This window comes from Callithrix jacchus, chromosome 13 (assembly GCF_049354715.1).
Source record: "Callithrix jacchus isolate 240 chromosome 13, calJac240_pri, whole genome shotgun sequence".
NCBI classification, from domain to species: domain Eukaryota; kingdom Metazoa; phylum Chordata; class Mammalia; order Primates; family Cebidae; genus Callithrix; species Callithrix jacchus.
Genome location: NC_133514.1, coordinates 39,415,794 through 39,428,764, shown reverse-complemented (window position 1 = coordinate 39,428,764; position 12,971 = coordinate 39,415,794). Strand labels below are relative to the sequence as shown.

Below are 12,971 nucleotides of genomic sequence, written 5' to 3'. Positions count from 1 at the left end.
CGCTTGGCTGAGTTCACAAGTCCGCTGTAACCTGTAGCTTCCCTGTCACTTCTCTGGCTCTCCTCTCCTGCTAAGCTTTGTTTCCTAATTAAAATCTTCTGCCACTGCCATAGCTACTGCTGCTACTGGAACCGCCATAGCCACCTTGGTTTCATGGTTTGGCAAAGTATTGGCCGCCACCATCATAGGGGGCCAGAGCTTCTGCCTCCAAAGTTTCCTCCCTTCATGGGTCCAAAATTTGAAGACTGATTGTTGTAACTGCCAAAATCATTGTAGCTTCCACCACCTCCAAAATTGCCTCCGTCATTACCAAATCCATTATAGCCATCCCCACTGCCACCATATCCACCACCACCACGGCTGCCACCAAAGCCACCATGACCACTGAAATTTCCTCTACGACCAAAGTTGTCCTTCCCACCGAAACCACCTCCACGCCCACCACCAAAGTTTCCAGAACCACTTCGACCTCTTTGGCTGGATGAAGCACTAGCCATCTCTTGCTTTGACAGGGCTTTCCTAACTTCACAGTTGTGGCCATTCACAGTATGGGATTTCTGAATGACAGTCTTATCCACGGAGTCATGGTCGTCAAAGGTTACAAAGGCAAAGCCCCTTTTCTTGCCACCGCCTCTGTCCGTCATGATTTCAATCACTTCAATTTTTCCATACTGTTCAAAATAATCTCTTAGGTGATGTTCTTCAGTGTCTTCTTTAATGCCACCAACGAATATTTTTTTCACAGTTAAGTGGGCACCTGGTCTTTGAGAATCTTCTCTTGAGACAGCTCTCTTTGGTTCCACAACTCTTCCATCCACTTTGTGTGGCCTTGCATTCATGGCTGCATCCACCTTCTCCACAGCTGCATACGTGACGAACCCAAAGCCCCTGGAGCGCTTGGTGTTTGGATCTCTCATTACCACACAGTCTGTGAGCGTTCCCCATTGCTCAAAATGGCTCCTGAGGCTCTCATCGGTTGGTTCAAAGCTCAACCCTCCAATGAAGAGCTTCCTCAGCTGTTCTGGCTCTTTAGGAGACTCTGACTTAGACATGATCGCGGGGAGAAGAGAGACTTTAACGATGCTGCTTCGGCGGCGTCCACGGGCAGAAAGGAGCAAACTCAAGTTTTCCTTTATAGGTTACCTGGTGCTTTTGTCTCACAGCTCTTAAGACTCTTTCCTTCATCTTAACTTTAGATAACCTGATGACAATTTGCCTAGGCAATTATCTTTTTGCTATGAATTTCCCAGGTGTTCTCTCTGCTTCTTGCATTTAGATGTCTAGGTCTCTAGCAAGGTCGAGGAAGTTTTCTTTCATTATTCCCCCAAATATGTTTTCCAAACTTTTAGATTTCCCTTATTCCTCAAGAGCACTGATTATTCTTAGGTTTGGCCATTTAACATAATCTCAGACTTCTTGGAGGCTTTGTTCATAATTTCTTATTATTTTTTGTCTTTGTTGTATTAAGTCAAAGACCTTATCTTCAAGCTCTGAATGTCTTTCTTTTACTTGTTCAATTCTATTGCTGAGATGACTTTCCAGAGCATTTTGCATTTCTATTAAGTGTGTCCACTGTTTCCTGAAGTTTTTAATGTTTTTATTTATGCTATCCATGTCATTGACTATTTCTCCCTTCGCTTGTATCATTTTTTGGATTTCCTTACATTGGGCTTCACCTTCTCTGAAGCCCAGGATTCAGGTGCCTCCCTGAATTCTTTTTAATAATTCTGAACTTTAATTCTTTTTAAGGTAAATCAGGGATTTATTCTTGGTTTGGGTCCATTGCTGGTAAGATAGTGTGATTGTTGGGGAGGTGTTAAAGAATCTTGTTTTGTCATATTACCAGAGTTGGTTTTCAGGTTCCTTCTCATTTGGGTAGGTTCTGAGGGAGGGTCTACAGCTGAAAGCTATTGTGCAGGTTGTTTTGTCCCATGGGGTGTTTCTGGATGTAGTACTCTCCCCCTTTTCACCATGGATGTGGCTTCCTAAGAACCAAGCTGTAGTGATTGGTGTCTCTCTTCTGGATCTAGCCACCCAGAAAGTCTACCAGGCTCCAGGCTGGTACTGAGGGTTGTCTGCAGAGTCTTGTGATGTGAACCATCTTTGGGTCTCTTAACCATAGGTACCAGCATCTGTTCCAGTGGAGGTGGCAGGGGGTGAAAGGGACTCTGTGAGAGCTCTTAGCTTTGGAGGTTTAATGCACTATTTTTGTGCTGGTTGGTCTCCTGCCAGGAGCTGACATTTTCCAGAGAACATCAGCTGTGGTAGTATGGGGAGGAACAGCGAGTGGGCGAGGCCCTAGAACTCCCAAAAGTATATGCCTTTTGTCTTTAGTTACCAGGGTGGGTAGAGAAGGACCACTGGGAGGGGGCAGGGCTAGGCATGTCTGATCTCAGACTCTCCTTGGATAAGTCTTGCTGTAGCTGCTGTGGGGGATGGGGGTGAGGTTCCCAGGTCAATGGAGTTATGTTCCTTTGGATTATGACTGTCTCTATTGTGTCATGCAGGTTGTCATGGAAGTGGGGGAAAGCTGGCAGTCACAGGCCTCATCCAGTTCCCATGCAATCTGAAGGGCCAATCTCACTCCCTTCAGGGTGTGCACCCCTCAACAGCACCAAGTCTGTTTCCGGGGAGTGGGCAAGCAGGGCTGAGAACTTGCCCCAGGCTACCTGCCTCCCAGCTGCAAAAGCAAATATGGCTTTCCTTCTGCCTATGAAGTCTGCACACCAGATGCACACCCTCCCCCAAGTTCTGGGCAGGAGGCTTCTCAATCAGGTCAAATTGTTACAGAGTTCAGCTGGAGATTTCCCTCTCCCCACGGCCTTTTCCTAGCACCTCTGGCCACCCTCCGGAAGGACTCCTGTGAGGCCAGGCAAAACTGTCTTACTAGGAGACTCAGCAAGCTCCCAGGACTTTTCTCGCTGCTTCCTCTACCCCTGTATTTTTCTTGGCTCTCTAAAGTAACTCAGCTTCAGGTAAGTCAAAATATTCTCCTGTAACCTAGGCCTTCAGTTTCCTCAGTGGGAGTGTGTGTTCAAGGGCAGATGATCTCCCTTTTCCACTTCCACTGTTTGGGCACTCACAGTATTTGGAGTGTCTCCCGGGTCCTGCAGGAAAAATCCACTTCCTTCAGGGGGTCTGTGGTTTCCTCCCAGGTTTCCTGATTTATTCCTGCAGTCGTATTGGAGCAAAAATTCACACTGCTCTGTCTGTACAAGTCAGAACTGCAGTCTATCCCTAAATACACTAGATGAAAAAAAATAAAAATTAAATTAAAAAAAGAACTGCAATCTAATTTTGCCTCCCATCCACCATGATCTGACCATAATTATCTTTTATTGTTGTATTTTTTTGCATATTTTTTATCTACAATTAGTTAAATCCACAAATGCAGAATCCTCAGATACAAAGCGCTCAGCATTTGTTTATTGATTTCTTTGTTAATCATTTCTTCTTGCATCTTAATTCTTCCTTTTCAATTTTATTCTTCCTGAAGCATATCCTCTTTCAGTGAATGTGTTAGTGTCTCTCAGTCTTTGTTCTGAAAATGTTTTTTATTTTGCACTCACTCTTTTTTTTTTTTTCAGATGGCATTTCACTCTGTCACCCAGGCGGGAGTGCAGTGGCACGATCTTACCTCATTGCAACCTCCGCCTCCCAGGTTCAAGCAATTCTCCAGCCTCAGCCTCCCAAGTAGCTGGGATTACAGGTGCACAGAACCATGCCCAGCTAATTTTTGTATTTTTAGTAGATATGGGGCATGACCATGTTGGCCAGGCTGGTCTCAAACTCCTGGCCTCAAGTGATCCGCCTGCCTCAGCCTCCCAAAGTGCTGCTATTACAAGCATGAGCCAACATGCCTGGCCTGCACTCATTCTTAAATGATAGTTTAGCCAGGTATAAAAAGTTTTTTACCAGGATTCTGAACATTTGCTACGTGATTTTCAAGCTTCCATTATGACTTTGGGAAGTCTGATGATAGTCTAACTGTTCTCCCCTTATAGAGTGCTCTGGTTGCTTTTAAAACTTCCTTTTGGTCTCTGAGGTTCTGCATTTTGACTATAATGTATCTAGTTGTTATTTCATTTAACTTATTCTGCCTGAGACCCCTGTGATTTCTGAATCTATGACTAATGTCTCTCATCAACTCTGGAAAATTATCAGCAACTACCTCTTTAAATATTGACTTTGCCCCCACTGTTTTTATTTTTCTTTCTGGAAATTCCATTAGATACATAGCAAACATTTTTAGTCCATCCCTCATGTCTCCTAACATCTTTTTTACATTTATATATTTTTCGAACCTTTGTGATGAATTCTGGACAATTTCTTTAGCTCTAGATTTCAATTTATTTATTTTCTATTTTGTGTAAACATACTGTTTCATGCAATATTATACTTTAATTTTGGTACTTATATTTTTTATTTTATATGCCTGTCATTTTTTCACCATATTTTTCTTGAATTTTTTATTATTTCATTTATGTCTTCAATCTTTTTGAGCATATACTTTTATGAATTCCTATCTAGTAGTTCCATTCTCAGAAGTTATTAGTCATGGCCACTGACACACACTCATGATAGATTGTTTCCCAGTTAGTTTTAAATTTTGAGCCACATCCAGCAGAATCTCATCTGTGGAAATCCTTTAAAGCCAGGGATCAGGGTGTGTCCTTCCAGTGGGATTTTGTGTTTGCTGCTGCTCATCTCTCCAGGGCTGTCAGGAGTGTCAGCCTCAGGACACTTGAACATTAAAGTCTCAGCTGAAGGATTCCTGGACCACCCAGATAGTATAAATTAGAACCAAACTCAGCCAAGGTACAGGCTGTGACTACAAATTCTCAGGGGCTCCTTCTTCCCATCCAGACCCAAGTCATAGCAGATAGGCCTCTTTGCTATCACCTTCTGCTGGTGAATGGATGTACATTATTCCATTACTTTACTGTGCATGAGGCCTGCAAATGATTCTAACTTTAAGCAAGAGCCTTAGTTTCAACCCCTCTGCCTGAAGCAGGCCCAAGGCTGTGTCCCCTAGATGGTTCAGACCTAACCCCTGGCCATCACCAGGTCTGATAACAGGCCATGCTCCTACCAGGGCTGCCACAGTCTCTGACCACATTTTACAGTTTACTCTTTAATTTCGAACCTGGGAATTTGTTTTACTTTCTAACAAGTTCAGTTATATGTTTAAAGGTCTATTTGTTATATCATATTTAGGATTTCCGGTTGTTTTGTAGCAGAATTCCCAAATTATATTAGTTCACCATATTGACAAATTAATGTCTGATCCTCCACCAAATTAAAGGCCGAGGCAGGAGGATTGCCTGAAGCCAGGAGTTTGAGACCAACTTGGGCAACATAAGGAGTCCCTGTATTTACAAAAAAAATATATTAGCTGGGCATGATGGTGCATGCCTGTAGTCCTACCTGCTCAGGAGGCTGAGGAGAAAAGATCTCTTGAGCCCAGGAGGTCGAGGCTGCAGTGAGCTCTGATCATGCCACTGCACTCCAGCCTGGGAGAAAGAGTGAAACTGTGTCTAGAATGATTGAATAAATAAATGAATAAGCTTCCTCATTGTTCATTCAGACACTTCATGACCTCATATTAATAAGTTTATTGCCTCTCTGGGCAACGCGTCAGCCTCAGTTTCTTTCTGTTAAAACACTCCATTTTTAAAATTCAAATCTCTTGGAATAGGTACTTGATTGGACCAGCTCACCACATCTAGGCAGAGCTTCTCACCCCAAGACTCCCACAGGCCATAGGCAGCCCATGAGTTGGCTGCTTTTGAGTCAGGTCCAATCAAGTCCAGCTGAAGGAAGAATAAGTCCCATAGTGCAAAACACCGTGGCTAATGGTGCCTCCACCAGGACCATTTCCTTAGAAAGGTCTGTGGACACAGAAGGCACTGCCAGAGACAGTCCTCCTCCCAAGCACCACTGGGGAAAGATACCACCATCTCCTGAACAGCATAGATTTTATCCATGAACAAATGAATAAATGAACAAACAGCAAGTTGAACAGCCCATAGCCAATTGTGATGGTTTGTATAGGTTTCCGTTTGAAAAGCAGTCACTAATGAGCTGCTTGGTCAACATTTTTGTCAATTATTTAGACATAGAGATCAAAATCAGATTATAGGTTGGACACGGTGGCTCACAGCTATAATCCCAACACTTTGGGAGGCTGAGGTAGAAGAATTGCTTGAGCCCTAGAGTTCAAGACTGGCTTGAGCAACATAGGGAGACCCCATCTCTACAAAAAATAAATTAGTGAAGTGTGGTGGCCTGTGCCTGTAGGCCCAGCTACTTGGGAGGCTAAGGCAGGAGGATCGCTTGAGCCTGGGAGTTCAAGGCTGCAGTGAGCTATGATTGCATCACTGTGCTCCAGCCTGAGTAACAGAGTAAGACTCTGTCTCTAAAAAAAAATGTTTAAGAAAAAGAAAAAAAAAGTCAGTTTATACATTTGATGCATGACACAAAGTTGAAAGGGATAGATAATGCTTTCCAAAAATGAGGTTCAAATGGTTTTGGCTAATTACAATAAACAAGATTTAATTTAGTAAGAATTAGGGAAACTCCTAAAGTTATGTCCAAAATTCCAATGGTGAAGCACAGGATTGTTGTGTCCTGACTTGGCAGCAACTGATAGATCAAGAATCTGGGAGTTTTAGCGACTGTCATTTCAACCCAGTCCTGACTAGTCCTGCTCAACTCCTACCCAAATCCTCTGGGCCCTGGTGAGACACATGGGGCCCACAGAAAAAGAGCTCTCCATGGTGGCCCTGCCTCTGTGGGCTTCAATCCTAACTTACCTGTCTCATCAGCCTCACACTTAGCTCTGCCACTGCCCATTCTCTTCTGTACCCCAACATAGCCTCCTTAATTTTATGCACAATTTAGTTTTCTGGGCCCGTTTCTTATCTATCTGCTTGTTAGTCATTTTACTTACAGTCTTCTGGGTCTGCAATTCATACTAGGAACTTCAGAAGAAATGAAGGATACATTTCTCCTAGAGAAGAGACTATGGGAAGCATAATGAGGACCTTCAAATGAAAGAGAAGGTGGACAGGTCCTGCTTTGCTGCAACCAGCACTGTCAGAACTAGAAGGCAGAGAGTTGAAAGAATCAGATGTCTGTTCAATACAAGCTACTTGGCTGGGCACAGTGGCTCACATCTGTAAGTCCAGCACTTTGGGAGCCTGGGGTGGGAGGATCACCTGAGATCAGGAGCTCGAGACCAGCCTGACCAACATGGAGAAAGCCCAGTCTCTACTAAAAATACAAAATTAGCTGAGCGTGGTGGTGCATGCCTGTAATCCCAGCTACTCAGGAGAATGATGAAGGAGAATTGCTTGAACCCAGAAGGCAGAGGTTGCGGTGAGCTCGGATCATGCCACTGCACTCCAGCCTGGGTAACAGAGTAAAACTCTGTCTCCCAAAAAAAAACAAAAAAAATACAAGTCACTTATTGTTTCAGTCAACATGTGTGAGCACTTACTATCTGCATGGTGATAGATGGTTGGGGCCATCCAAAGGAAGGACTTGCCAACAGATGGAATGCATTCTGTTGCACCCTAGTGTGGAAGGGGGACCCCTGACCTACTATTGAGATGCTGCAGAGTTGATTTCTACATTGGTAAGGAGACTAGACTCACCCAGTGGCAAAATTCTGGATCTAAAATGCCATCTCCAAGCCAGGCCTTTCTCCCAGAAAGGCACTGACAAAAATGAATCCTTTTGAATGCAGAGGAAGTAACAGAGCACAGACTGTAATTTCAAAGGGGTCAGAATGACCTGCAGAAAAACCTGCAAATATTTCCCTACCTGTCTGTGTGCTTCTGACCCTTTAACTTGGCCAAACCCACTCCCAGGGTGTACCTGCAGAAGATGAAGGGTAGCTGAAAACAGCCACGGGTGTGCAGAGCAATTTCCCAGAACCTCCATTCTCTGATTTGGCTCAGATTTCATCTTAGCTTCCTCCAATCTCTGGGCTCTGACTTCGCCTTGGTTATTTGAAACTTGGCTTGACTTATCCTATAGACCAGAGAAGTTTTCAGACTTAAGCTAGCATCAGAATCACCTGTAGGACTTATTGAAGCCCAAGCTGCTCATCCCCAGAGGTTTTTTTTAATTTTTAATTTTTTTGAAGCAGGGTCTCATTCTTTTGCCCAGGTCACAGCACCCTGGACCTCCCAGGCTCAGGTAATCTTTCCACCTCAGCTTCCCAAGAAGCTGGGACTACAGGCACGCGCCACCATGCCTGGCTAATTTTTTTAAATTTGTTGTAGAGATGTTGTCTCACTATGTTGCCCAGGCTGGTCTCAAATTCCTGGGCTCAAGTGATCCTCCTGCCTCAACCTCTCAAAGTGCTGGGATTATAGGCGTGAGCCACCTTGCACAGCCCAGAGTTTCTAATTAGGTCAGTCTGGGATGAGCCCAAGAATTTGCAGCTCTAAGAAGTTCTCAGGTGAGATTGATGCTGCTGGCCTGGGACCAGACTTTGGAAACCACTCTAGACCCAGGTGCAGCTCTCTCCTCTGTGAGAACCTCTAGTCTAACCCAGCCCCGCAGAATACTAAGGAGACCTCTGTCTCCTAAGCTATCACAGCCCCAGCCATTGCTCCGGTGCCCAAGGGGGGACTTCGGATGCTAGCAATGAAACGATGCCTAAAGTTTCTCAGCATTTGATTCCTGAAATCCAGGGTTTCTTGATCTATTAATATGCAAGTGCCCCAGAAGGTACTTTGCCATGGTTTTATAGAGATAATAATTTAAAATCTTCTGGGAATGGTGTTCCCTCACTGAAAGTCAGCATGTAAAAAAAAAAAAACAACTCTCCCAAATCTTCCTAAATCACAGGGGACCCAGCTGGTGGCCTTAGAGTTGCAGACTGAAGTACTGAAGCATACAGCTGCAGGGAAACAGTCAGGGTCAAATATTAACAGCTAGCACTAACATAACTCATATTCTGTGCCAGGCTGTGTCATAAACACTTTATACATTAAATACATTTATTTATGTATTATTTAGTTCCTCATAACTTATAAAGAAGATTTTCTTATTATCCTCATTTCACAGATAAGAAAACTGGGGCACAGAGAGGTCAGCTAACTAGACTAAAGTCACACAGCTGGAATATGAGAGAGCCAGGACCAAGCCCGCAAGTGGAGCCTTCAGGTCTATGCCTTCCCCACTGCACCGCACAGCCTGGGGTAACTTACACAGACTCTGAAATCTGTGTTCTGGATCCAGCCCCCTTTTTCTGCTGAAGTATTTACCCCCTAGTTGGGATCCAATGTTCAGGTGCCTGAAGTCCCCCACCCTTTCCTTACCACCCCATTCAGCTTGAAAGAGAAGTGTTCCCTTGTCTAAGAATTTCATTTCAGGCATTGGCGATCAGAGAAATTTGCGAGAGTCACTGGGGAGGGCCCAGACCATACCAAATCTTAGCTGGCCGCAAACATACATCTGACTTTCATTAGGTTCTTGACTATTTTTCAGCAACTTAGTGGAGGTGGGATTGATGGGAGCAGTCCCCAGGGGCTGTCCCTTAAATGTGAGGCCCTTCTGGAAGTCATGGTAGGTCCAGGCCACTTCCAGGTTTTGAGAATATCTCCAAAAGAAGGGTTTATAATAAATGTGTATATTAAGCAAATAGACACATTTAACCCCCCCAAATAAATATAGTGAGAATATACAGTCGATCTTTAAACAACAAACGGGGTTGGGGCACTGACCCCTTCAGATTGAAACTCCTGATCAGGCAAAGTGGCTCACACCTGTATTCCCAATACTTCAAGAGGCCAAAGCAGGAGGGTTGCTTGGGCCAGGAGTTCAAGACCAGTCTGGGCAACATAGTGAGACCTCGTCTCTACTTTTTTAAATTATAAATTTAAAAATAAAAAATGAAAAGAGTCCTGTGAATTCAGTGCATCCCGCCGTGTGATGGCATGGCAGTCTGTCTTCTGAGGGCTGTGGAAGGAAAGTTTTCCCTGCCTTTTGGGAAGCTGGTGGCCCATCTGCAGAGAACACCCACGATCCAAAGCTGAGCATCCCCTATCTGGCCCAGGGGTCACCCCTTCCATCTGTGACAGGCCTTGCTGGAGGGGCCTAGCACTGGGGACCCTGGCTTCATCTCTGGTTTCTCCCAGAGCCCAGACTGGCCTGTCCAGCACTGTCTACCAACTGGAGGTCTCTCTCTGCCTTCTTGCTTCCTAAGCTCCAGCTGCATTCTCCCAGCCTCACTCACCGCTGCCCTAAAACTGAAAATTCGTAATATTCTGGCTCATTGACCAATATTTTAATAGGCATCTAATGGGTCTTTTGCTTCTAAAAATCCCTTACCTCATATCCTGGAGCACAGCTCTAAACCTCTATATCATTTCCACCTCTGGCTGTGGAACTTGACCAAATGCACAGAGTCCTTGGCCTGGTTCTGCTTTATTAAAAGAAGGGACATAGTTTTGTTTTAAGTTTGCCCCTTTAGCCTTTCAGAAGGGCTGTAGGTCCATGTAGACACCGTTCCCACCCTGTGTCCCTATGCAAGACAACTGTGGTACCAATACTGGGTTGCCTGGGCTCCATTTCGCTGCTGTAGCAACAGCCAAACATTCCCAAGAGTGGGTGCATCTCAGCGTAAAGATAGGGTAGGCAGATAAGATGCATGATGCCCAGTTAAATTTGAATTTCAGATAAACAACAAATACTTTTGTAGCATAAGTATAGCCCACTCAATTTGAGGGATATACTTACACTTAAAAAGTATTAGTTGGGCCAGGCACAGTGGTTTGCAATGTAATCCCAGCAATTTTGGAGCCCAAGGCAGGAGGATTGCTTGAGCCCAGGAGTTTGAGACCAGCCTGGGCAACATAGTAAGACCCCATCTCTCCAAAAAATGAAAAAATTAGCTGGGTGTGGTGTCTTGCACTTGTAGTTCTAGCTACTCAGGAGGCTGAGGCAGGAGGATGGCTTGAGCCCAGGAGGTCAAGGCTGCAGTGAGCTATGATCATGCCACTGCACTCCAGCCTGGGCAACAGAGCAAGACCTTATCTCTAAAAATTAAAAATTCAAATTATCAGTTCATTTGAAATTCAAATTTAACTGGGGTGCTGCATTTTTGTTCACTAAATTTGGTAATGCTAAGCTGGCATCAAATAATCCAGTTTAATAAGAGTTCTGTGAAAATGTTACCAGTAAGTACAGGCAGCCCAATGGCCTCACTAAACTCAAGGGCCCACTTTTTGCCTATGGACCAGCAGGCATCTGATTATTGATCAAAACTGACCCAGCGTCCAGTAGAAAATAGGTAATACCCCAAAAGATCATTGCAATGCTACTTGAAAAGAAAATGAATTGAAAATACTCCACAGTCAAAAGTTAACAAGGTCTACCATAATTAGCCTTTCTTTTTTTGATGGTGGGGGACAGAGTTTCACTCTTGTTGCCCAGGCTGGAGTGCAATGGTGCAATCTCAGCTCACCACAACCTCTGCCTCCTGGGTTCAAGCAATTCTCCTGCCTCAGTCTCCCGAGGAGCTGGGGTTACAGGCATGTACCACTGTGCCTGGCTAATTTTTTGTATTTTTAGTAGAGACAGGGTTTCTCCATGTTGATCAGGCTGGTCTCAAACTCCCGACCTCAGGTGATCTGCCCACCTTGGCCTCCCAAAGTGCTGGGATTACAGGCGTGAGCCACCACCCCCGGCCCATAGTTAGCCTTTCTAAGGATGATGCAGGGTGAGGTTGATAAAGATAGATCTCTCTTCAATCATAATTTTTCCAAAGGTACTAACCTAAAAAGCAAAAGGTCCTTGCCTTATTCCAGGACTGGTCGTTGTAAGACTGGGGATAAAGACCATGATAGCAACTTCCACCCCATCCTCAGTGCCTCAATTTCACCCTAGACACAAGCAGAGATCATCTGAAGGCACTCAGAAGAAAAGTATGGGATGGAGTCAAGGAAGTCTTCCGGCATTTGAATAAACAGCCACAGTGAGGTAGCTCTGCCCCTCCGATGAAAAGGGAGGAAAATTGCCTCATTAAAAAACATTTTCAATAAAAAATTTTCATCAGAAACATTCGCAAGAGGGTTTTGGTCAAATGACGCAATAATTTTCAGGCAATAATAACCATGCTTTTGAAAGTCAGTGCTGATTACCAGGTGTATTGAAAATGGCCTTGGGGAAATCTCTGTGCAAATATTTCCTTTCTAGTTTAATTTCAAAGACTACTTAAAAGAAGAAAGGGAGGATGTCTGCAGTAATAAAGGAGCAATCATTTGCACCTGGACAGGACTATGCTTCATCCCAGAATCTGGAGCGTTTTGTGTACAGACGGGAGAGCCCGGGTGTGCAGTGGAGGCTGCGGGGCTGGGAAGGGATATGGCAGAAAAACAAGGTACCTCTACCAAGGTCACACGGAAACACAGGTGGACTCGATAGCACGGCTCCCACCTGATTACAATCACACAGCTTCCCTGCTCTAAAGAGAACACCGATCACGTGATGGGAGGTCCCTCCTCGCTTCAAGATCAAAGCCTCTGCAGCTGCCATGAAGCTAATAAGGCCATGGCCAAGTTTACTGAGCATCTGTTACATACACAGCCCGTTAGGCACCACGGGAGAGAACGAAGAGGGATAGACCCTGATCCTGCCAGCAAGTGCCAGACGAGCTAAGGAGGCAAGACTGGCCTGCGCTGTGTGCAGAGTGGCATAGTACTCTCTTTACGGAGAGATGGTCTGTCTGTCAACGAGAGTGTAAGGGGGTTTATAGACCTTCCTCAAGCCTCCAAGCATAGGAGAGACTTCGAAATGTGGGACATTGCAAAATGTTTCCTAATGTCTTATAGTCTACCCCTCTCTACTAGAAAACTGGAGAGTGCCTGCCTTTTCCCAAAGAAATGCAAAATAGACTTCAGGCTGGTCCCAGGCTGTTTGCAGAAAACCAGACATTGAAGGTCTCTTCCAAGAAG

The 12,971-nt window shown here is 44.7% G+C and overlaps 1 long non-coding RNA gene across 3 annotated transcripts; it reads left to right on the top strand.

Annotated features, from left to right (window-relative positions):
* The first annotated feature begins 2,552 nt into the window (after positions 1-2,552).
* Positions 2,553-12,745, top strand: LOC118146791 (uncharacterized). 3 transcript variants are annotated; one of them, XR_013525296.1, is made up of 4 exons: positions 2,553-2,975; positions 6,955-7,180; positions 9,082-9,215; positions 11,905-12,745. It is a non-coding gene; the product is annotated as an uncharacterized LOC118146791 (long non-coding RNA). The 3 variants fall into 3 exon arrangements; XR_013525297.1 differs by having other exon boundaries at positions 6,981-7,180; positions 9,082-9,180; positions 11,905-12,203; XR_008475951.2 differs by having other exon boundaries at positions 6,981-7,180; positions 11,905-12,203.
* The last annotated feature ends 226 nt before the right edge of the window (positions 12,746-12,971 follow it).